This window comes from Equus przewalskii, chromosome 2 (assembly GCF_037783145.1).
Source record: "Equus przewalskii isolate Varuska chromosome 2, EquPr2, whole genome shotgun sequence".
NCBI classification, from domain to species: domain Eukaryota; kingdom Metazoa; phylum Chordata; class Mammalia; order Perissodactyla; family Equidae; genus Equus; species Equus przewalskii.
In genome coordinates this window covers 101,342,360-101,364,937 of record NC_091832.1, presented here as the reverse complement: position 1 = coordinate 101,364,937, position 22,578 = coordinate 101,342,360, and the positions used below count along the sequence as shown (strand labels likewise).

The 22,578-nt window shown below is 38.0% G+C and overlaps 1 long non-coding RNA gene across 1 annotated transcript in view; it reads right to left on the bottom strand.

The window, feature by feature from the left end:
- The window catches only part of LOC139078881 (uncharacterized), a 57,742-nt gene extending 35,563 nt beyond the window's left edge, over window positions 1-22,179 (bottom strand). The window contains exons 1-2 of the long non-coding RNA XR_011532056.1: window positions 21,774-22,179; window positions 9,645-9,817 (exon numbers count right to left, since the gene is read on the bottom strand). This is a non-coding gene — a long non-coding RNA (uncharacterized lncRNA). The remainder of the gene's footprint in view (window positions 1-9,644; window positions 9,818-21,773) is intronic.
- Between the last annotated feature and the right edge of the window lie 399 nt (window positions 22,180-22,578).

Sequence of the window (22,578 nt, the reverse complement as noted above, 5' to 3'; positions counted from 1 at the left end):
TAAGTTTATTAGGAAAAGGGATCTAAATCCTGTAGCTATTAATAATCTTTTTATACCTGTGTCATTCCTCTACACTCACATTCTCCATTATACGAAGATATGAAATATTGGGCCAGAACAAAAATCCAAGTGGAAAATATCATTCAAAAATTAGGATTTCCAGGGGCTGGCCCCGTGGCCGAGTGGTTAAGTTCGCGCGCTCCACTGCAGGCGGCCCAGTGTTTCGTCAGTTCGAATCCTGGGCGCGGACATGGCACTGCTCATCAGACCACGCTGAGGCAGCGTCCCACATGCCACAACTAGAAGAACCCACAACGAAGAATACACAACTATGTACCGGGGGGCTTTGGGGAGAAAAAGGAAAAAATAAAATCTTTAAAAAAAAAAAAATTAGGATTTCCAGGGGCTGGCCCCGTGGCCAAGTGGTTAAGTTCGCGCACTCCGCTGCAGGTGGCCCAGTGTTTCGTTGGTTCGAATCCTGGGCGTGGACATGGCACCGTTCATCAAACCACGCTGAGGCAGAGTCCCACATACCACAACTAGAAGGACCCACAACGAACAACATACAACTATGTACTGGGGGGCTTTGGGGAGAAAAAGGAAAAAATAAAATCTTTAAAAAAAAAAATCAGGATTTCCATTTTACTCAAGTCATCAAAGAGATGTTTACCAGAGGCTTCTTGGTGTCTCTGTAAATAAATTTCTGTTAATCCTTTTGAATCAGCTCACCAGGCATGCGTAGGACCCTGTTGGACTTGAGGTGAGACCTGTGCTACCCTGGCTTCCATGTATTATACACTCTGGCGCTAAAAATAAATTCTCATTTAATCCTTACAATAACCCTATTCAAAAGGCATTATCACCCCATTTCACAAATGAGAAAACTGAGTTTCAAAGAAGCAAAGACCTATCTGACACCCAAATTTGAAAACAATTTGATGGGCTCTGTCTGACTTCAGATCACATACTCTTTGAATTTGTAATGCTTTGAGGTCTTTCAATCATTATGACTTTAACCCCGTTATACTATCATTGCCACTCTAGCATGTCCAACACACAATTCCCTATTTTATGCACCAACAATAAGCACATACTGTCACTTGGTTCATTTTTAAGATTTTCAGTACAGTGAATATGTACAAGTTAAGAGTTCATTAAGACTCTAGATTCCCAAAAACAAACCACCAGTACAAAATCAAAATGTCAAATTCTGGACCATCAGGTAAACTCTTTCAAAAAGGACCCTATTCCCTTTGTATGTTGCAACACAGGAGCTACTTTTATTTATCCATTTGTTTAATTTTCCAAAATTAACCATGTACATACTCTGCAGCAGACACTCTCAGTGGCAACAGAATAGAAAGCTGATTAAGATGACCCTGCCCCCATACACTTCACAACCCAGTGAATATGTTAGATAGTATTTGTGTCCATGAGGAAAGGAGAAAGGACCCCACTGGTCTCTCTCTCACTCACTGTTTTTGACAGTAGTTTGCTTCTTTTGGGCTCTGTGATGGTTAATTTTATGTGTCAACTTGACCAAGCCATGAGGTGCCCAGATGTTTGGTCAAACATTATTCTCAGTGTGTGTGTGAGGTTGTTTCTAGATGAAATTAATATTTAAATCAGTAGACTGAGTAAAGCAGATTCCCTCCCTAAGGTGGATGGGCCTCATTTAATCCAGTGAAGGCCTAAACAGAACAAAAAGGTTGCGTAAAATAGAATTTCCTCCCACCTGACTACTTGAGCTGGAACACTGGTTTGTTTCCTGCCTTCAGACTCAAACTGAAATATCAGCTCTTCCTGGGTCTTGAGCCTGCTGGCTTTCAGACTAGAACACATTGGCTCGCCTCATTCTCAGGCCTTCGGATTTGGACAAGAAGTACACAGTACTCTCCTAGGTTTCCAGCTTGCCAAGCCACCAATTACAGATCTTAGAACTTGTCAGCCTCCATGGTCACATGAGCCAATTCCTTGTAATAAATCTCTCTTTCTCTCTCTCTCCATACATATATATACATATACACACATACACTTCATATATATACACACACACACACACACATATATATTTATAAAATATCCTGTTGGTTCTGTTTCTCTGGAGAACCCTAGGATAATCTCTCACAGGATGAGCAACTAATCTATGAAAGATTTGATAGTTCATTTTAACAGTGTTCAGGTTCTTGGAGAAGGGTAGGTGCCATTATTATTGTTCAAACCTTAAGAGTCCCCAGATAAACACATTGCTGTTATAGAAAGGTAGTGAAGACTTCTAGTCTACCACAACTAAGATTTATGTACAATAATCTCCCAGTATTAACATGAACAAGAAGACCCCGTCCTGTATAAGGGGCGTAGATTAGTATTCAGTTTTTATCTAATAATAAAGAAGTAGATTCATTCTGAAATCATGTTTAAAATGTAAAATCAATGTTATACCACCAAACTAGGATATCTTCTTTGTTGTGTTAGTGGAGCATACTTGAGAAACAACCTGGAGGTGAAAATGACAGACTAAAATAACACTTGAAGCCAATCTGAAAAGAATACATACTGTATGATTCCAACTATACGATACTCTGGAAAAAGCAAAACTATGGAGACAGTAAAAAGATCAGCAGTTACCAAGGGATCGGGGGAGGGAGGAAGGGATGAATAGGTGGAGCACAGGGGATTTTTAGGGGCAGTGAAAATACTCTGTAGGATACTGTAATGGTAGATCCATGTCATTATACATTTGTCAAAACCCATACAATATACAAGACAAACAGTGAACCCTAAGGGGCCAGCCCCGTGGCGTAGTGGTTAAATTCAGCATGCTCTGCTTCGGTGGCCTGGGTTCGTGGGTTCGGATCCTGGGCACAGCCTACACCACTTGTCAGCCATTACTGTGGCGGCAACCTACATATAAAGTACAGAAAGACTGGCACAGATGTTAGCTCAGGGCTAATCTTCCTCAAGCTAAAAATGAGGAAGATTGGCAACAGATGTTAGCTCACAGCAAATCTTCTTCAGCAAGAAAAGAAAAAACAGTGAACCCTAATGTAAACTATGGAACTTTAGTTAATAACAACATTTCACCAATTGTTACAAAGATAGCACACTAGTGAAAGATGTTAATAATAGGGGACATTGGGTGGGGATGGGGAAAGTCAAGGGGAATATGGGAAGTCTGTACTTCCTGTTCAACTTTTCTGTAAATCTAAAACTGCTCTAAATAAAGTCTATTAATTTTAAAAATAAAAATAAATAACAGTAGGATAGGCTTTTGGTAGGACAGGACTTTTTATTAAGTGGCAGAATATTTTGAACTTGGTAGCATATAGCAGCATATATTGGGGTACTGGATTGGGTTTCTTTGGTTTTATCAGTGATATAGTTGGCTTTTAACTATTATGACTGTTGTGACAGAAGGAGGTCACTTGAGGCCTCAGGTGCCGCCACATGGATTCCCACTGCAGCCCATGGTGCCTTGTCTATACTGAGTGGCTGTTCATTAAGCTGGTACTATATGGATGAGTGACTTTTGTCACAGGCCTCAGACCAACAGTGGGGACTCAGAGAACAAGGTATTGCGGCTTGATCTTGAACTTCACAGGTATAGCTTGAATATGTTGGAGTCAGATAAAAACTTCTCAGAAATAAGGAGGTAGAACAAAATTTGTTGCTTTCAATTGCAAGAGTCCCATTTCAGAACACTAGTGAGGTTAGCTTTACATCATTAAAAAATGGTTATAAAAAAAACTATCCAGACCAGATACCCAACCAACACCAACATGGGCCTGACCAGTAGACCCTCCCTAAAAGGCAGGTTCCACAACCCTAAACAATTCCACAGCACAAGACAGTGGCCCAAGACTGCAAATGCCCCCTTTCAGGCACCTTGGAAGCTCCGTCACTAGACAGAGCCTACAGAAGATGCGCCACAGGATGCCAGAACTTGGGGCTCAAAGAGGATATGGAAAGCAACAGGTTTTGATAGTGTATTAACAGGCTTTCAGTGAGGTGAAAAAAAAAATACTTCAGGTGGGCCTTGGTGATTAGGGCTGCCAGCACTGCAATTTTTAAACTCAGCAAGAACACACAAAAGTCTCTACAGCCACTTTCTGAGGGTGAGAAAGTATGCAAACCCCATTCAGGTCTAGGGGTGATAGCCTCCCGATTACCAGGCCCAGGAATGTACCCTATTCCCTGTGACTTCTCACTGCCCAAGAAGCTTATTAAACTTCCCTCAAACGATCTCAAGTAGAAGCGCATCACCTATTTCCCACAGGGCCCCTGGATGACAAAGATAGCACTGAGTTTCTGGCATGGACCTTAAGAAACACTAAGTTTTAGGGAACATAATTTTGCCTGGAATAGCTGTTTTCCAGACTTAGGATCTACCTGAATGAGAAACCAGTGCTGTGATAATGTTAGATGGCCTATTGGCCCTTTGGAATTTTTTTTAAATAAGGTTTATCAGAGATTTGATTCAGAATCAATAAAACCTCCAAGAACTTGAAGAAACTTAACCAATTCCAGTGAGAAATAATATAGGCTACCACTGCAGAAAGAAAAACAACTTTTTCCTACCTTTTTAACCATTTTATTTTATTTCTTATTGAGGTAATATTGGTTTATAACATTATATAAATTTCAGGTGTACATCATATTTTGATTTCTCTGTAGACTACATCATGTTCACCACCCAAAGACTAATTACCATCTGTCACCATCCACAGACATTTTTTCAAAGAAGATATACCGATGACCAACAGGAACATGAAAAGATATTCAACATCACTAGTTATCAGGAAAACGCAAATCAAAACTACAATGAGATATCACCTCAAGCTTGTAAGATGGCTTTAATTAAAAATACAAGAAACAACAAGTGTTGGAGAGGATGTGGAGAAAAGGGAACCCTCATACACTGCTGGTGGAAATGCAAACTGGTGCAGCCACTATGGAAAACAGTATGGAGATTCCTCAAAAACAACTTTGCTGAGACATCAAGAACCCTCTAGCTGAGACCAACCATAAGAATTTGAGGTTAATATAAAATTTCAATTTCTTTGAATTTTAATTCACAAGTCCAAAAGAATTTGATACCTGACCTTAATTCCTCTGGACTCTTAACTTGAAAGGGGGTGGATCTTTGAACACCCATTTTTTTCCCAATAAATTTATAATGGGAGTATGTTCATCTTCAAATTTAGGGCATCTTTTCTGACATTTTGTTTTAGGAACATCTTAATGTAGTTTCATTTTATTTAATAATCTGATTTCATTTTATAATTTCTAAGCTATGCTGAACAATATGCAGATCATAGTCTTTTATGGGAACTAGCCGAGGGTGTGAAATCTCAGTCTTGTGTACAGAGGAGCTTTGGAGTCCATTTATTTAATGTGCTGTTCTAACCCATTTCAGAGCCTGCTAGGAGCAAAATCTATGTTGCCATCAAAATAGCTCAAAGAGGATCCACCCAGTAGTGGTGAATCGCAGTGAGGGAGTGGTCTCAGGAGGGTAAAGCGGGGATGCTCTTGACAGAGTGCTGATCTCTTCCTCACCCCACGGAGTAGACATAACCCAGCAGGTACGGTTCAGGGTGTCTCTAGGGGGCTTTATTGGGGCAATTTTTCATTATAAGGGACTGTTCTGTGCATTGCAGGATATTTAGTATCCTTGACCCCCACCCACTAAACATCATCAGTACTCTGCAATCACTATTACAAGAAAAACTTCTCTAGGGGAAGATAACAATCCTGGCTTAAATCCACTGAGTTAAAAGAACAAAAATCTCAAAGAATACTTCTTTCCTGCTCTTGATGTTTCCTTCTAATGTGAAAGGAGACCCACTAAAGTAACATTCTTGGGCTCTTGCCAAAACTTTACTCCCTCCTCCCCAAGAGAGGCACACAGACTTACTGATTGAAAATTTTAAGAAAAATAAAATGGCATGTTCAACTCATTTCCTCTTCCCTTCCTCCTGGAAACAAGTTGACTGCAGAAAGCAAACATTCAGCGCTACCTCCCCGAGCTCTTGCCGGGCAGCACCTGCCTAGTCCCGTGCTGCATGAGACTGGGTGAGGAAGGCTGCCTAGCTCTGGAATCTGTTTTGAGGAAATTCATTGCTTCTACAGCTAAAGCACAATCTCCAACATCAACTTTATGAAACATAAAGGTGGCATTTTGATCTCCCATCTTCCCTTTTTCATTTATCAGATCATTCAAAACATTAAAAGAGGGACCCAAACAACTACCAAGCTTCTACCTGTCTAGTCATCTAGCTTTCTTTACCCATCACACACATCCTTCTTTAACAAAACTTCTCACCATCTAAATCAAGCCCATGTCTTTTGAAAAGCCTAGTCTTCTCACCCTCTCCCACTCATATGCAAAGTCTATGTGGCTAAGAAGATCTGGACACTTAGAAATAGTTTGGTATTAAAAGCTTTGGGAAGCACAATAACAGCAAGTGCCATCTAGGAAAACCTTAATTCACAACCATTTTTCCTCAAATATTTACTTATTTTTTCTCTGTCCCTAAAATTCCTGAATCAGATTAATCTTCTTCTAAAGAATCTTAAATAAAATAGTTTTTATGACTAACATTAACCTTTAGCAACCCAAGAGATTAAAAATTCATTGTTAAAGAGAAGTTTATTCTCTCTCATTCTTTTATTAGCAGTACTTTCATTGCCAGAAACATTTTCCACAAAGATATCCCAATTCAAGTCTTTTGAGCTCCTCAATTGTTCAACTATTTGAGGTTTTACAGGAAAATAACAGACATAATTTTTTCAGCCACGTTTTCCTCTTAATCGCTAAACATGTATACTTTAAGAGAACTTTAATCCAGCTTCTTCTGGTTTGTTTCCATTTAAACCACTAAAATGTTATTTTTTAAAAGTCATTTGTTGTCCAAAAGACTTTTTAAATTAGCTTCTTTGCTTAAAAATCCAAATTGGCCATAAGAACATGAGCTCTGATGCCAAAAGGTTCAGGTTTGGAACAAAAGTGTGAGCCCCAAGTTGGAAATCAGTTTTAAATACCGGCTATGACATAAAGGGACCATGTGGACTCCTTTCCCCACTCACTGAGCCTTCTGCGGAAGCAAACATTACAGCTAAGGTTACCAAAAGGTCTTCAAAATAAATCCTGTTCAGTAATCAGTCAGAGCTTCTGAAAACTCTAATTTATGGCCTTAAGTGTCTTATGCTAATCTCACGTGATTTCTCCTCTACATTGTTTAAGGTGAGAAATGCTTTCAACTGAAGTTTAATTCATAAAATAATGAAATGTGTTAGCTCCTTTTTTTTAATATTTACTGTTTATTTTCCTTCAAAACTAGTAAAACCCCTTCAACTAGAGGAGAATGTGTCCCCCTTGAGTAACACCATCGTTTGAGGTCATTTTACCTCCTGTTATCCACTAGAAAAAACTCTATCCTCCTTGAAAGTACCATTACCAATGGGTGGTAGATTTTTGTATAACTCTGTTGCAGTATCATAAACAAGGAGAAAGCACATACTTCCAAATATAAAACAAGGTACCAAACTGCCATGTAACACTGAAGGAGGTGACAGAATCCTGGAAAAAGCTTTCTGCTTTGCTTATTGGTTAGAAGAAAAACTCAAGTTTAACTTCCTTTCTGCACCAGTTTTCTGGTTTTCCTAATAATAAAAGTGGTTTTTACTAACTTACTTATCACTGACTTTTTAGTGTTAGAAAGATATATAACTCACTTTTGCCTACCTTCTCCTTCAAAACAATCAATCTGGAAATATATTTCTACTGTGAAGATTAGAAAAATGAAAGCAATAATTTTCAAAGATATCAAAGGTATTTTCTTGTTTGTGTCTTAACATACAGACAATTGGAAGAGACAGTTCAAAGAAATAAAAGATGGAGAAAGAAGTCCACAAGTTTAGACTAAAGACACAGCTTGACTAAGGGATATACTGCTAGTTTTCACAAGGCTGTTCTTTGGTGAAATAGGTAATAAGCATTCAAGAATATATCTAGTTTTCCACACTGATTAACACTTAACAAATCTAGGCCCAGCTTCCAAATTTAAAATACGATGTCAAAATGTCTTTGAGTATGCTTCAATGACTTTTATGCACACCTATCTATCTACTTCCTGAAGGACTAATACTCCAAAGTCATCAAACAATTCTCTATTGCTTTGCAGTACCTTATCAGTCCACTGAATCAATACATTAAACTGCCAACCTATAAACCATTATTCATCAAATAATAATTTATATATCAATTATTCACTGAAGGTTTATTTACGATGATATCTTAATGAACTATGGTCAGTAGTGGCACCAAATATAAAAGATGTATAAACTTGCCTAATTGAAAATTCTACAGTAGGTTTACTTTGAAATTTTCATAATTTATTAAGTTTTTAAGCAGCACAAAGGTACCCTTATCTATTGCTGCAACTTATGCTTTTAAATTGATCTTTTGTCGCTTCTCTTTAATTCTCCATCCAATACTCTATAATCCTAAACATAAACAACACAAGATATAGGAAGAAAATCATTGATTAATAATAGCAAAATGTAGTCACTTTCAGGGTTCTTAAGTAATCCTTAAGCTATTTGCATAGCCCAATGCTGACATCTGAAGAAAGTTAATACGTTGTTCAATTAAGAAACTGTAAGCTTATTCTTCTTTTACATAAGCCACTTTTAAAGGTAGGCAGACTGCATTAATGAGTTTACTTGGTGAATCTGCTATAAGGCAGATGATTTGACAATTCCAAACAAGGGTCATTATATATCCTGAAAAAATAAATCACATAAAAAAGACTTAAATTACTTTAGACATCACTCATATAATGGATAATAAATTTTTTAGGTTTATTTTTTAATATTATGACCCATATTTTGAAAAGTATCATTTTAATCTGAGAAGTCCTAGAATTTTTTAAACATTGGTATTTTAGAGAGGGTAAACATAATTATACATTCATAACCCACTCTCACAAACTGAGTACAAGGAAACAAACTCACTAGTAAAGAGCCAGACAGATCATAGGAAGTGCCATGGCTCAGCTATTCTATTCATTATAAAGCATAAATAGTATTACCTACCTGCCTCACTTAAATTAATAACACTTTCCTGATAGTAAATTCAATGATTTTTTAGGAATTTTCTCTTCCTTTTAGACTTCATCTATTGGCATCATGAAAGGACTTGGAAAATAAAGATTATTTTCCCATTTGCATTTTTGTTCTTTTCTTATCAACACTTTTGTTTCCTCACAACTGAAATGCACGGAATTCTTGCATTGCTTGTAGATTATTCAATAAATCCCACTCAACATTTGGCATGGTTCACCCCAACCTATCTTTAAGAAGGCAGCAATTACTTTCCTCAGAGGTGTTGCATCATTCTGACAATCACTGCACTGGTGTAATTTCCTTTGCCAACATGAAAAAACAGGGAACATTCTGCACTGCCTCATGAGCAGCAATCCAGCAAGACCATGAGCTGAGCTCTCTCATGGCAGAATAACCACGGTGAAAAAATAAAAAGTCCATGTAATAATTTTTAGGTTTTACAGATTCTCTATGAATTTTAATATTAAGAATCTCATTTAGAAGAAAATAAAAATTAATCCAAAGGAACAACTGATTACCTTTTCCTATTAGGTTCTTCATTTCACAACAGGCTACTCCAGAAAGTCCTCTTGATTGATTCTCCAAATCAGGATCAAAGTGACATCCACTAACAGGTCCAAACAAAACTCCTATTTCCAAGAAGCCACGTTACAAAAACATACGAGAGAATTCACTTTTTTGCTGGATGTAACTGCAACAACAAGAAAGGCTGGTTAGGGCAACACTATACTTGGCTCAATCATGCAATGGTCTCGGCTTGGGATAAAATTGAATTTATAATGTACGACAGAAGCAAAGTTGTAATGTACAATTATATAATTTACTTGAACAGTTGCTTTCCATATGGGAAGTAACAGATTGCCCAGTTGCATTTTGGCTAAAACTAAACCTACCATTATTCAGGGTAAAACAATTTTGTTGAAATCTGGAAATCCTACAGAAAGCATCTCTAAGTCTCTCTGACAACTTCTGACATTGTTTCTTTTTTTCCTAGGAATAGTATACAGCTGTATCCTCCTTTCTAAATGCTCCTGACCCACATTTAGCACACAGTATTTTCTGGGAAACAGAACCATAACTATGCCCTACAGATTCAGCCAGATTTCCATGATGAAATAAAAAAAGTAAAATTCAGTGATGAAGAAGGGATAGAAAAGCAAATCTTTCTCTGCATATTCCTTTCTAAACATTTAATATTACAAGGAAAGCATACATCGAAGGAAATAGGTCTTTTTCTCTCTCATTTTATATCTCAGTTGAATATCAAAATAGAACTCCTACATATTTAATAATATTCCCTCCCAGTTAAGTTATACTCCAGGAGAAGTACTTTATGGGCTGTAGAACATTCTTATTCATGACCTTAACATTTTAGAATAGGTTGATGGATAAGCAATGTATTTTCTATATTGATACATAAATGATCTGGATCCCAGGATATATCTTCAAAGTTTGAAAATTTACATTGTCCAGTAAAAATCTGTCATTGTCACTCTTTGAAAGGGTCTTGAAATTGCACCTATCTATGGCCAAATATCATTTTTGAAATCTGTCCCCGTGTGCATGGATTTATGAGTCCCACGGTTGGACAAAGGGAAATTATCCAAAGCAAAGATGTCCAAATAGGCAATTATCCAACAGACTGAAGCCAACACAATCCTCTAGAGGTAACGGCACAGGTTCAACTGCAGCTGTGTGGGAAGTATAGACACCAATCAGCTCTCTGAAGAGTTTGGGTGTCTCCAGGAAGAACAAACTGGAAAGATTGTTTTTGTGTCCTAGTCTATTGGTTTATACTTAAAAAAAAAAAAAGTGGGGTGGAGGCGTAAAGCTTTTGCATATCTGTAATATTTCTGCCTCTAAATAATTATGTTACACTGTAGTATTTCTACTTCTAAATAATTATATCACATTATATTATGTAATATTACAATTATGTTATAATATCATTAACATTTTTGTAGCTCTGGAGTATTCAAACAGCAAACCAAATATTAGAAACATAAGACTGGAAAGACAATGCAACAATTCAGACATTTCCATGTAGTGCCTGCAAAGAATAATAATAGATTTTCATGTGTAAACTAGCTGCACATATGCAATCTCATTTGATCCTCTGGATAACCCAAGGTGTACATAGGGAAGGTTATTATGATCCTTTTACAGATGAGGAAATGAAAGCTCAGAAAGGTTGGGACATATTCAAAGGCACCCAATTAGTAAGTGAGGAGTAAGGATTCAAATCAGGTGTTCTCATTTGAGAACCAGCACTCTGTCCACATATGCCTTTTAGGGCAAACTCTATATGCGAGAATGGAAGGTAGTCACCAACCATGCATTATTAAGAACACAAAAAAAGGTCTGCCTCCCCAGCTCCCTCAAAATTCCTGCCATATCCACTATCACCATTTCTACCCTACTGATACATAAGCACTGTTCTCTACCAAGTCTTATTTCTTGATGAAAGAATTCCTGGGAGTTTTTAACATTTTAAGTTAATACTCTTTATTATGAATTACGTATTTTTATCAGATCTCTTTTTTATTCCACAGAATAAGAGAGACAGAATTGGCAATGTCTGCAAGACAAACAAAGCAAAGAGAATGGGTGGTGAAAAACAGAGAAGTCAAAGAAGCTAAAATTGAAAATATTTACCAAGGTTGGCCCATTTTAAAATTATACATTGAGAAGTACCTAAACATATTCCCCTTTCCCCAATTGCTGTGAAATCCAAGCATGATTTAGAAGAAAGTTCTTATATAATGAAGAGAAATCAGCTATTTATGCCCATGCTGCCATACGTTGAGTCTGTCACTTAACCAGAGCAAATGTATTATGTTCGTTTAACACTTGTTTATTGAATTCCACTGTGAGTCAGATACTGGGATAAATTCTGGGATTAAAAGTACAAATAAGAAATTCAAGGAACTTGTAGTAAAGCAAGGAAGACAAATAACATCTGACACTACATCCTTGGTAGAAACTTAATTTGTTAAAAGACAAAAAACTAATTAATCGGACACTGTCAATAATCTCTCCTTGACACTCTCTCTTCCATTTGCTTATATGACACAAAGGTGGGTACTTTACCCTGTTACCCATCTGTCAGCTTTCCCTCAGATGCCTTTGGGGTTCCTTGTTGTTCTACTCATCTCATAAATGCCAGTGTTCCTCAGTAATCTGTCTAGTTGCTCTGTTCTCCCTGGGCTCTCTCATATTCATAGGCTGATGACTCCCAATCAATGTTGTCAGCTCATTTCCAACTCCAGAGACCAGTCTAGTATATTCAGCTGCTTACCAGATATCTCCATGTGGATGTTTTCCATATCTCATTCCTGAAATGGTTCCACCTTCTGGATTCCCTTCCCCAGTGACTGGTAACATCAGCCAATTTGGACCTCAAGCCCATATATTAGCTTTTTTTTTGTCCCAAAATTTCATTAATTCTATACATTTAACCCATTAAAAGTCACTCTATTCCTTCACTTATTCATTCAGTCATATGTTAAGTGTCTACTTAGTAGCGTGTAGTGTGCCAGACACTAAAGTGCCATGCTGACCTAGTCACTGCCCTTACAATCTAATCCATGATAGAGACAAACAAACACTAAATACAATACATTGTTATAAATGCCATGATGACATAAATACAGGGTGTCCTAGTACCTACCCAGACTTGAGGTGGGGGTGGGAAACAAAAGGAAGGCTTCCTAAAGGAAGTGATATCTAAGGTGAAATCTAGAAAATGGCTAAGAGTTAAACAAGCAGGAGTGGAAAGAAAAGAGCATGTGCAAAATCATGAAAGCAAGAGAATATGACACTGAAAAATGAATGGAAAGAACTTTAGTATGTCTAGTGCTTAGAATAAAAAAGGCTAAACGGTGAGTGTAAAGAAGTAGATAGAGCCTTATAAGCCATGCTTAAAAGTTTAGGCTATAAGAGCAACTAGAAGTCACCAAGGGATTTTAAACAGATGAATAATATAATAATATGTGCATCTGAATAGACTGAAAGAGGGAAAGATTAAGGCATGGAGATGAAATAGAAGGCTCCTGCATTAATCAAGACGACAGCTAGATGTCAAGTTAAACTAGGAAAATAGCAATCAGGATAGAGAAAAGTTGGCAGATCAGAGAAAAATTTAGAAGGTGGAACAAATGGGATCCAGTTATCTTTAGATATGGAACAAAAGGGAGAAGGACAAGTCAAAGATGATCTTTGTTTCTCCTTTGAATAACTGGATGATGTCATTTAATGAGATTAGAAACAATAAGGATAAGCAAGCATGTGGGAAGAAATGATAAGATGTGTTGTTTTGAAATATTTATGATAGCCAAGTGAAAACATCTAATAGGCAATTGGATATACTGGTTTAGAGTTCAAAGCTGATTTTTGAGAAGGAATCAACTTGGGAATCATAGCTTCCCATGGCTGGTATTTTAAATTATGGGAATAGACAATCTAGTAAAAGAACTACAAATGAAAAAAGAAGGCTATAGGAGAGACTCCTCAGGGAAAGAGTCCTGCAGAGATGAATAAGAAAGAACACCCAAAAAGGTTAAAGGAAATCTTTTACCTAGGATATCATGGAGCTCAAAGGAAGAAAGTGTGTCAACATCAGAAGTGTAAAATACTAGAAAGAGGTCAAATAACAAGAATTGAGGCATGTCTCTTGGCTTTAGCAAGGTCACTAGTAACTTTGGAGAGAGGAGTTTCAGCTAAGCCAAGGAACTAGTCAAGCAGTGGAGGGAGATGCTAGATCACAGCGAGTTAAGGAAGAATAGGAGGTGAGAGTGGAGGCAACAAGTATAAGCAACTCTTTCAAGATATTTGGCTGCAAGTGAGTGAAAAGAGATCAAGAGAATCCAGAAAGGGATTAGAGATCTAAGTATGGTTTGTTCACAAAATAGGACAAACTTATGCCATATTTAAATTCTACTAGAATCTATCAGAAGAAGAAAGGGAATAATTCATTGAACAAGGTCCCTGAGAAGATGGCAGGGGATGAGATGCAGAGCTCAGGTATAGAGACCATACTTAAACAAAAGAAAAGGTACTTTCTGAATTACAACAAGAGGGAATGAATAAAAGATAGGTATAGTGTAGATTTCCTTTGTGGTATACTACATGTTTATCTGTTAAGAAAGGAGTGGTTGGGGAAGGGCATAAGTGGCTGAAGTTCAAGGAGAATGGAAAGATTTTTAAAGAATTTCTTTACAGAACTAAAGAAATAGCATAAAAATATTGCCAAGCCATGTAAAAATGTAAGGAAGTCTAGGAAACTGCTTAAGAGTGATTGAAATGATGAACCATAGAAATTAAACTGGATAACACAGAAAGTAAAGAAAGTGACCAACAGACAGAAGGCAGATGAGTCAAGGACCAGAGGCCCAGATGAGAAAAAAAACTACTGAAATAGGACTAATACAAGGATAGGAAGTAATGATGGATAGGAAATTGCAGAATGGTTTAAATTTCCATTTATAAGGAAGAAGTGTTAGGTTATGACACAGTCCACAGTGTGGTCAGGGAAAAGAGCAAAGAAGTAAAATGGAAGTGAAGTTGTCTGGAGCCAAGTAACTGAGAGGAAGAGTGTTGAATTGTCTATAGACATGAACACTGTAGTCCCCTAAGATGATGTCACACCTGAAAGAAGAAAAGACACAATGAGCCAGCAATGTGAGTTTGAGGCCTCAAATGCCATACTCAAGCAAGAATTATATCCAATGGTTTTTTTTCTATGCAAATATATATTTTTCAAATGTTTACCAAAAAATGGGAGTGTGTTTAATACACACAGTTTAAAACCCTTCCCAGGGCATATCTTACAGGACAGTAGTGTTCCATTCATACAAGAGGGAGGAATTGGTATCGATATTTAAAAATTTTGAAATTTCTCCATGTTTGAAATTTCTCTACTGCAACGCAGAAAGGAGTGACTTTACATTATTAAATATTAGCTCAGTAAAAAAATTTATTAATTTATAATGAATATGCATTCCTAAAATAACATCAAAAGTAGACACTGGTTGCTTAAATAACCATCATTTTAATTGCTGGAATGTTCAGAGACATAATAAAACAAACCAAGCTCTATCTTTCGGTGTTTTTGTTTTCCTTTGTTTTTGCTGGGGAAGATTTGGCCTGAGCTAACATCTGTTGCCAATCTTCCTCTCTTTTTTTTTTTCGCCTCAAAGCCCCAGTACATAGTTGTATATTCTAGTTCTAAGTCCTAGGTGAGCCACCACCACAGCATGGCTACTGACAGACGAGTGGTGTGGTTCCACACCCAGGAACTGAAACTAGGCTGCCAAAGCAGAGCGTGCCAAACTTTAACCACTAGGCCATCAGGGCTGGCTCTGTTTTGCTTTGTTTTTCCAGCAGTTTTTATGTGTTAGGTTGCCCCTAAAACAAAATAATTATATCCATTTTTGGATTTTTAAGACCCGCAATGTAGAATCCTGATATTTCCACCCATACATTTGAACTATAAAAAGAAAAAGACATGGGGGGAAAAGCATTCTTACCTGGAGATCATGAATTAAATAATATGTATGAGTAGGGTGTGGTTAGGGGCTGGTCCCATGGCCGAGGGGTTAAGTTTGTGTCTTTCACTTTGACAGCCCAGGGTTTCGCCAGGTCAGATCCTGGGCGTGGACATGGCACTGCTCATTAATCCATGCTGAGGTGGTGTCCCACATAGCACAGCCAGAAAGACCTACAACTAGAATATACAACTATGTACTGGGGGCTTTGGGGAGAAGAAGAAGAAAAAAAAAAAGATTGGCAACAGATGTTGGCTCAGGTGCCAATTTTGGGGGAAAAAAAAAGATATTCAGCCAATCCAAGAACTTTGGGAAAAAAAAGAGGGGGGTATCTGGTTAGTGATAAGTAGGAACCAAGTATAAAAATGAAGGTTCCATTTTCTAAAATTCTTTTTGGCAGGGGAGGGATTAACTACCCAAATACCATTACCTAGTCAACTAAGATTAATTCTAGGCCAGTCATGAACTTCTTACATATCCTTAATCTTGAAATTATGAAGAATAAAGTAATCCATAGTTACAAAATAATCTGTGGCCCTGAGCAACTTACTGCAAATTCTGCAGTTTATCTTGGCTATATATAAGGGGTATTCAGTCATCATTCTCAGTATGCCATTTACTGTCCTAGCTACAACAATTAAGTAAAGATGGTTTCCTGCCTCAAGAAATTCAGACTCTCGAGGAGCAAATGAATATGTAAACAATTAAGTGAATAAACTTTTATAGTTAGAATAATAGAAGTACATAAAAAATCAAGTATACCCACAGACCCAGAAACAGTTTCTTAAAGAAAATGAGTCTTAAATGGAGAATAAGGATTCAATAAGAGGGCCAGGGAAAAATGTCATTCCAAGCAGAGTAAAGAGACTAAATAAAGCAAAGAATCATGATATCACATGATAATTTACAGGATTTGCATGTAATTTCATATGACTCAAGCATAAAATACAAGGAAGATTATGGTAGGAAGTGATACACTGAAAAGTTTGTATCATGTCATGTAGTTAATGAAAAGCCATTGAATGATTTTTAATTGACAAGTAACATGATCAGATCTTACAAAGATTTACCTGCTAGCAGTACTTAGGATGAAATGGAGAAATATGAACGTAGATAAGGGAAATCAATTAAAGTAGACCAGGCCAAGTGATGATTGGCTGAACTACACTTGGAGCCATGAGAATGGAGAAGAGGGAAATTTGTATCAGTAGTGTTAACAAAGGAGAATCAGTTGGTCTTTTTTACTACACGTGACCTTAGTTCAGACCTGGCTCTCCCACCTACTAACTGTGTGAGCTTAAATAATTTACAGAATTCTCAATTCAAATTTCTCCTCGACTTAAAAATAATAAGAGCTCCTAACTCAGAGAGTTATTGTGAAAATTCAATGAGTTAATGACATGTTAAATGCCTATCATAGTATAAGATCAATTATTTTTATCATCATCATCATCAAAGGAATGAGGGGATAATTAGTTCCCAGGTTTCTACATTTGAATCTGTAGATGAGTATTTACTTACGGAGAGGAAAAATAAATGACAAGTTTTGGACATGTTAAGTGGCTAGCACATAGTAGGCCCTCAATAAAAATGTACTGAGTGAATGAATAAATTAATCCTTGAAATGTCCATGGCAGAACTGGAAAATTTCTGCCTACATGTATCAGAAATTTTGGAGGCAGTCCTCGATTATAAAAATAGATCTGGGAGTCAGGAGAGTACAGGTATTCTTTGAAATCACGTATGATTGACTTCAATCAAGTGACGCACGTACTATGAAGGACAGATGAGGAGTAAAGGAAGAATAGGAAATAGCAACATTTTTAAGATCAGGCAGAAAAGTAGACAAAAAAAGCACTCTGAGAAGATAATTATTTCCCATTGCCATACTTACTGTTTCGCAAAGGAAACTTATTTGTAACATGACATTTATCTCAAATCAGAAGACCTCTGTGAACATTTTCATACCCTTCATATAACAGTATATGTCAAGATTGTAAGGGGAAAAAAAGACAACCTATAAGATATAGGGGAAGTCTCTCTTTTCCATTCCCTTTACTGGAATTTTCATGAAAATATTTCTTAGTGAAGAAGCTCCGAGAAGATATATGTCAGATACTTAAATATAATTGACATGTGTGATAGGTGAGGCAGGAAGGAGGCTAATACTTCTCCTAAGATTAAAAATTAGAAAGTGAAAGTACGATTTTAAAAAAAACAAAATATATTAGGTCTTTGCCCACAGTTCCTTAAACAGAGTTCCTAAAATGTTTGTAATTTCCTTTTGTTCTACTATTTTTATAGACTGTTTGGTCTACTAATCATTTTGTTCCACTACTTTGTTTTGTTGTTGTTATTGTTCTAGTATTTGGCCTTTATCCCTGATTCCTGACCCGTAGCTCCTATGTCCCTTGGAATTTCCTGGTAATAGGAGCATCTTTTGTTTCAGTGAGGCCTTGGTGGGCCCCTAGATAGCTTCAGGATAGGTGCTGGTCACCAGAAAGACCAAGACATGATTCAAGGGTTGGAATTTTCAGGCCCACTCCTTGACCTCAGGGGAAGGGAGAGGGACTAGAGATTGAGTTAATCACCAATGGTCGTTACTCTAATTAATCAATTAAATCTCCATAAAAACCCCTAATTATGGGGTTCAGAGACTTTCCGGGTTAGCAAACACGTCAAGGTGCTGGGAGGGTGATATGCCCACAGAGAGCATGGAAGCTCCGTGTTCCCCTCTCTCCCCCGTATCTTACCCCCATGCATCTTTTCCATTTGGCTGTTCCTGAATTGTATCCTTTAAATTAAACCAGGAATAGTAAGTAAAGTGTTTCCTGAGTTCTATGAGCCATTCTAACAAATTATCTCATCAGAGGAGGGAGTCGTGGGAACCTCCCATACATAGGTGGCTGGTAAGAAGTAGAGGTAGCAACCCGGGACTTTCAACTGGCATCTGAAGTGCGGACAGTTTATGGAACTGAGCCTCAATCTGTGCGGTCTGTGCTAATTCTGGGTAGTTAATGTCAGAAATGAATTGAATTGTAGGACACTCGGTGTCAGAGAATTGAAGAATTCGTTGTTGGATGGAGGAAAAAGTTACTCAAAAGTGCTATGCGTAGAAACAGTTTAGAAGAGAAATTAGCTAATGCAAATGCTGAGGACCAAACAGAAGTTTCAAGGGCTTCAAGGTATTTTCTATTTGCATGGCTAATCTATTAATCCTTAATAGCTGTATGCTCTTCAAATGCTATATTCCACAAATATGATTCCTTTCACTCAATTTTGTTTTCAATCTTAACAGTACAAATAATAAAGAGAAAACGCCATATATTGACTAGCCCTTGGTCTGTCAAACAGACTTTCAGCCTGCTAATAGGGTAAATGCCATCCACAAAGTGAGAGAGTGAGCCCAAAAACTAATTAAATACTAAAAATTTCCATCATTTTTCCTCAGGCAAACTTACACAAGACTGAATAGGCTTCATTATTATTTCCTTTTCTTCACAATTAGCATCAAACTTATGTTGAAGGTAGTCTCTGCCTATCAACAAGATTAATATGGAAAAACTGCACTAGCTGAAGCCTGGCTCCAAACAGCAGAGTTTTTAAGACCAGTTCTTTTTACTGAGGAGCTGACAGAAAATCTCTAAAGATACTACACAATGTTCTTATGGAGCAAAGGATAAGAGATTGTGTAACCCAGATCCAAACACCTCTCTTCAAACGCATGTACAGGAATCCAACGGTAAAGAAGAAAAGGGATCGTGTTGGCCTCAGAGTAAGCATGACTATTGACCTTAACTTCCCCTTCTGACATTATTATGATATAATTCTTGTGGAGTTTTTTCTACATATAGTACTTTATATTTACAATACATTGCAGAATTTTTTCCCATTTAATCCTATGATCAATACTATTTATAGAACAGCCCCTTTTTTTTCCATTTCTTCTCATAACTCAGCAAGTATCATAAAGTGGAGGTCAGATCTTTGTATAGGAGAGCCCCCAGACCAAAGCTACTTTTATTCCATGTTTGACAGATATGGCAGTATACCTACTCTTTAAGCAATCATGTTTAGTACTGAATTCAGGTAAAATAACGTGCTTTTTCTCTACTATATATAAAACTTAAATTGGTATAGCCAGAGGCTGTTTATCCTAATAGTCTTCGCAGCCTAAGTTGAATTAAGTCTCTTCCAGTTCTTTTTATGCAGTGCTCTCAGTCTGGGTACCACGGCTCTAAATTCCTAATTGCTATAAAATAATTTTCTTCCCTTGAGCGAAGCCTGGTAATACGGCTCTAACAGATGACCTCCAGAATATAATTTGTAATATGTAAGGCCTGGTCTGAGAATAATTTTACATATTTTAATTGAACCTAATAGAAATCACAAAAGCATCTCTAGTTTTGCCAGGATAGTTAAAAAAAAAAAAAAGGCAATAATAATATGAATAAACTTTTAAAAAGCTTCTAAAATAAATCTTTCCTTCTAGTTATTTTAAAGTTACCCTTCCATCTTCATATATCCCCAGCAAATAATCATTGTTCAAGAATTCAAACCCAAAATTATTTCCCTTTAATTGGAGAGAAATTAACAAATTTGGATTCTGCTGGCTTTGTTATGAGAGAGTGTACTTTGAGATGGGGGAAGAAGAAGGCTCTGATTCTGTTTATGGCACCTGCTTCCTTCTTCAAAAAGTCATTTCAAAATCTTCTTATAAACTCTTTAGTTATTGGGCTGGCCTAGTGGTGCAGCGGGTAAGTGCGCACCTTCCGCTTCAGTGGCCCAGGGTTCGCCTGTTCGGATCCGGGTGTGGACATGGCACTGCTTGGCAAAGCCATGCTGTGGTAGGCGTCCCACATATAAAGTAGAGGAAGATGGGCATGGATGTTAGCTCAGGGCCAGTCTTCCTCAGCAGAAAGAGGAGAATTGGCAGCAGTTAGCTCAGGGCTAATCTTCTTCAAAAATAAATAAATAAACTCTTTAGTTATTTAAACAATCAAATCAAACCTAAAACCTGGTATATTTAAGTTTTAAAATATAAAAATAATTTGAGTTCTTCTTAAATAATTACCACTAAAACTGGCTAGTCATTCATTCATTCTAGACCCATTTTCTCAAGTAGATTAAGGCCAAGGCACAAAATAAAGTTACCTTGATAAAAACCACCCCAAGATTAGAAAATATCAACTAAAGATATATATTCCAGCCATAGCTAAAGAGAGTAAAATTGCAAGTGTCTTAAGATAAAGAGAGAAAACTAAAATAAACCCAAATTTTCCAAAAATATAGTAATAATAAGCTTTTCACTTATAAAAGGGAACTGTCTTCTGTATATAGGCAGCAAAAGAGCAATTCTCAGAGGAGCATGTTCCTACAGTTGTGGGCATTTTCCATAGTCAAGATGTTTTAATCCCAACCAAGCCACCCTCCCTCTCCTTTCTATCAAGAACATTTAAAACGACTTGGCTGGAAGATTGGAGAATACAGCTTGTGGTGGTTCTGGACATTTTTTCTGGTGAGAGTGCTCACACTAGTTAGCTCTTGAAAATATTCTCAACATATGGAACTACAGGCCAGTCTGCCCATTGTGTCCTAATTCCGTCTCAATTTATGGATAAGGCACTGATTCGTAAATGGAGCAGAATATGTACAAGGCGACAGAGTCTCTCAGTGCTTCATGGTGGCTGCATTCTTTAAAAACCTTCCCAAAATATAGGCATGACTTAAAAAGAGGAAGCCTGATGCACCCAGGAGAAATATAAAGGAGACAGTTGCGGCAGTAAAGGAGCCAGGAGAAACATTCGAAGAAAAAGGAAGAGAAAGGTGAAGAGTGCAGTGAAATTATAGCCATTGAATATTTAAAGAATTGGGGAAACGCTAAAAATAAGCATGAAGTATACAAATCAGGACAGGAAATTGTATATACCTCATGACTCCAATTTTGTGGTCCAATTGTGTACTTTCTTTACAAACATATACCAAATACTGAGGAGTGTTCCCCCAGATTAAGCTGTTTTTCTTTACTTTTTCATTCTACTTTGTTATATTTTTAACACAAATTGTGCCTTGTGAGGCTGAAAAAGTACACACTACACTCACCTGCTTAGTGAAAATGTGGCTCCTTCCTTTTCCATATAATTGGCGTAATGTGGCGCTGAAGCCCCCACTCTCAGGGGAGTTCGGAAGTACAGCTGTCGATTAAGGTGACTCCTTTCCTTCCGGTTCTAAGACACAATCCCGGAGTAGGATGGAACTTCCGGGAAATCGCGCCCTCTTTGGGGTCACGGCGGGTTGTTGAAGGCTTCTCGCCCCTCGCTCTCCAAGATGGCACCTGCGGAGCTCAGCAGGCACGCACGCCCTGTCCAGCCTCACGGCGACACCTGGCCCACTCCCTCCCGGCCTTGGCCTCTGTCCTCGGGAACCCACTGAGGACGTGCTGGGCACCCACGGGCTCCTCCAGGTGCAATGGACGACTGCCAGGGTGTCTCCTACCCCGTCAGGACTTGCGCTCCCAGGCGCCCCTGCGCTCCCAGGCGCCCCTGCGCGCTGTCGGCCGCAGCCCCGCCTTCCTCTCGTGTCTCTTCCTTGCTGCCTCTCTTGAGGTGATGTCCAGCAGTGTCGTGGTGCCTGAGCCAGGGCACGCACGGCCTGCGTGGCTGTCACTCTCTTTGAGGCACAGAGGTGCTTCTTGCTTCCCTTCCCCACTATCAGGTTTCCTGGGAGTGAAGCCCAAGCTTCCTGTGCCTTTTTTATTTTTTTTTCTTTTTTGAGGAGGATTAGCCCTGAGCTAACTGCTGCCAGTCCTCCTCTTTCTGCTGAGGAAGCCTGGCCCTGAGCTAACATACCTGCTCATCTTCCTCTACTTTACACGTGGACACCTACCACAGCATGGCTTGCCAAGCAG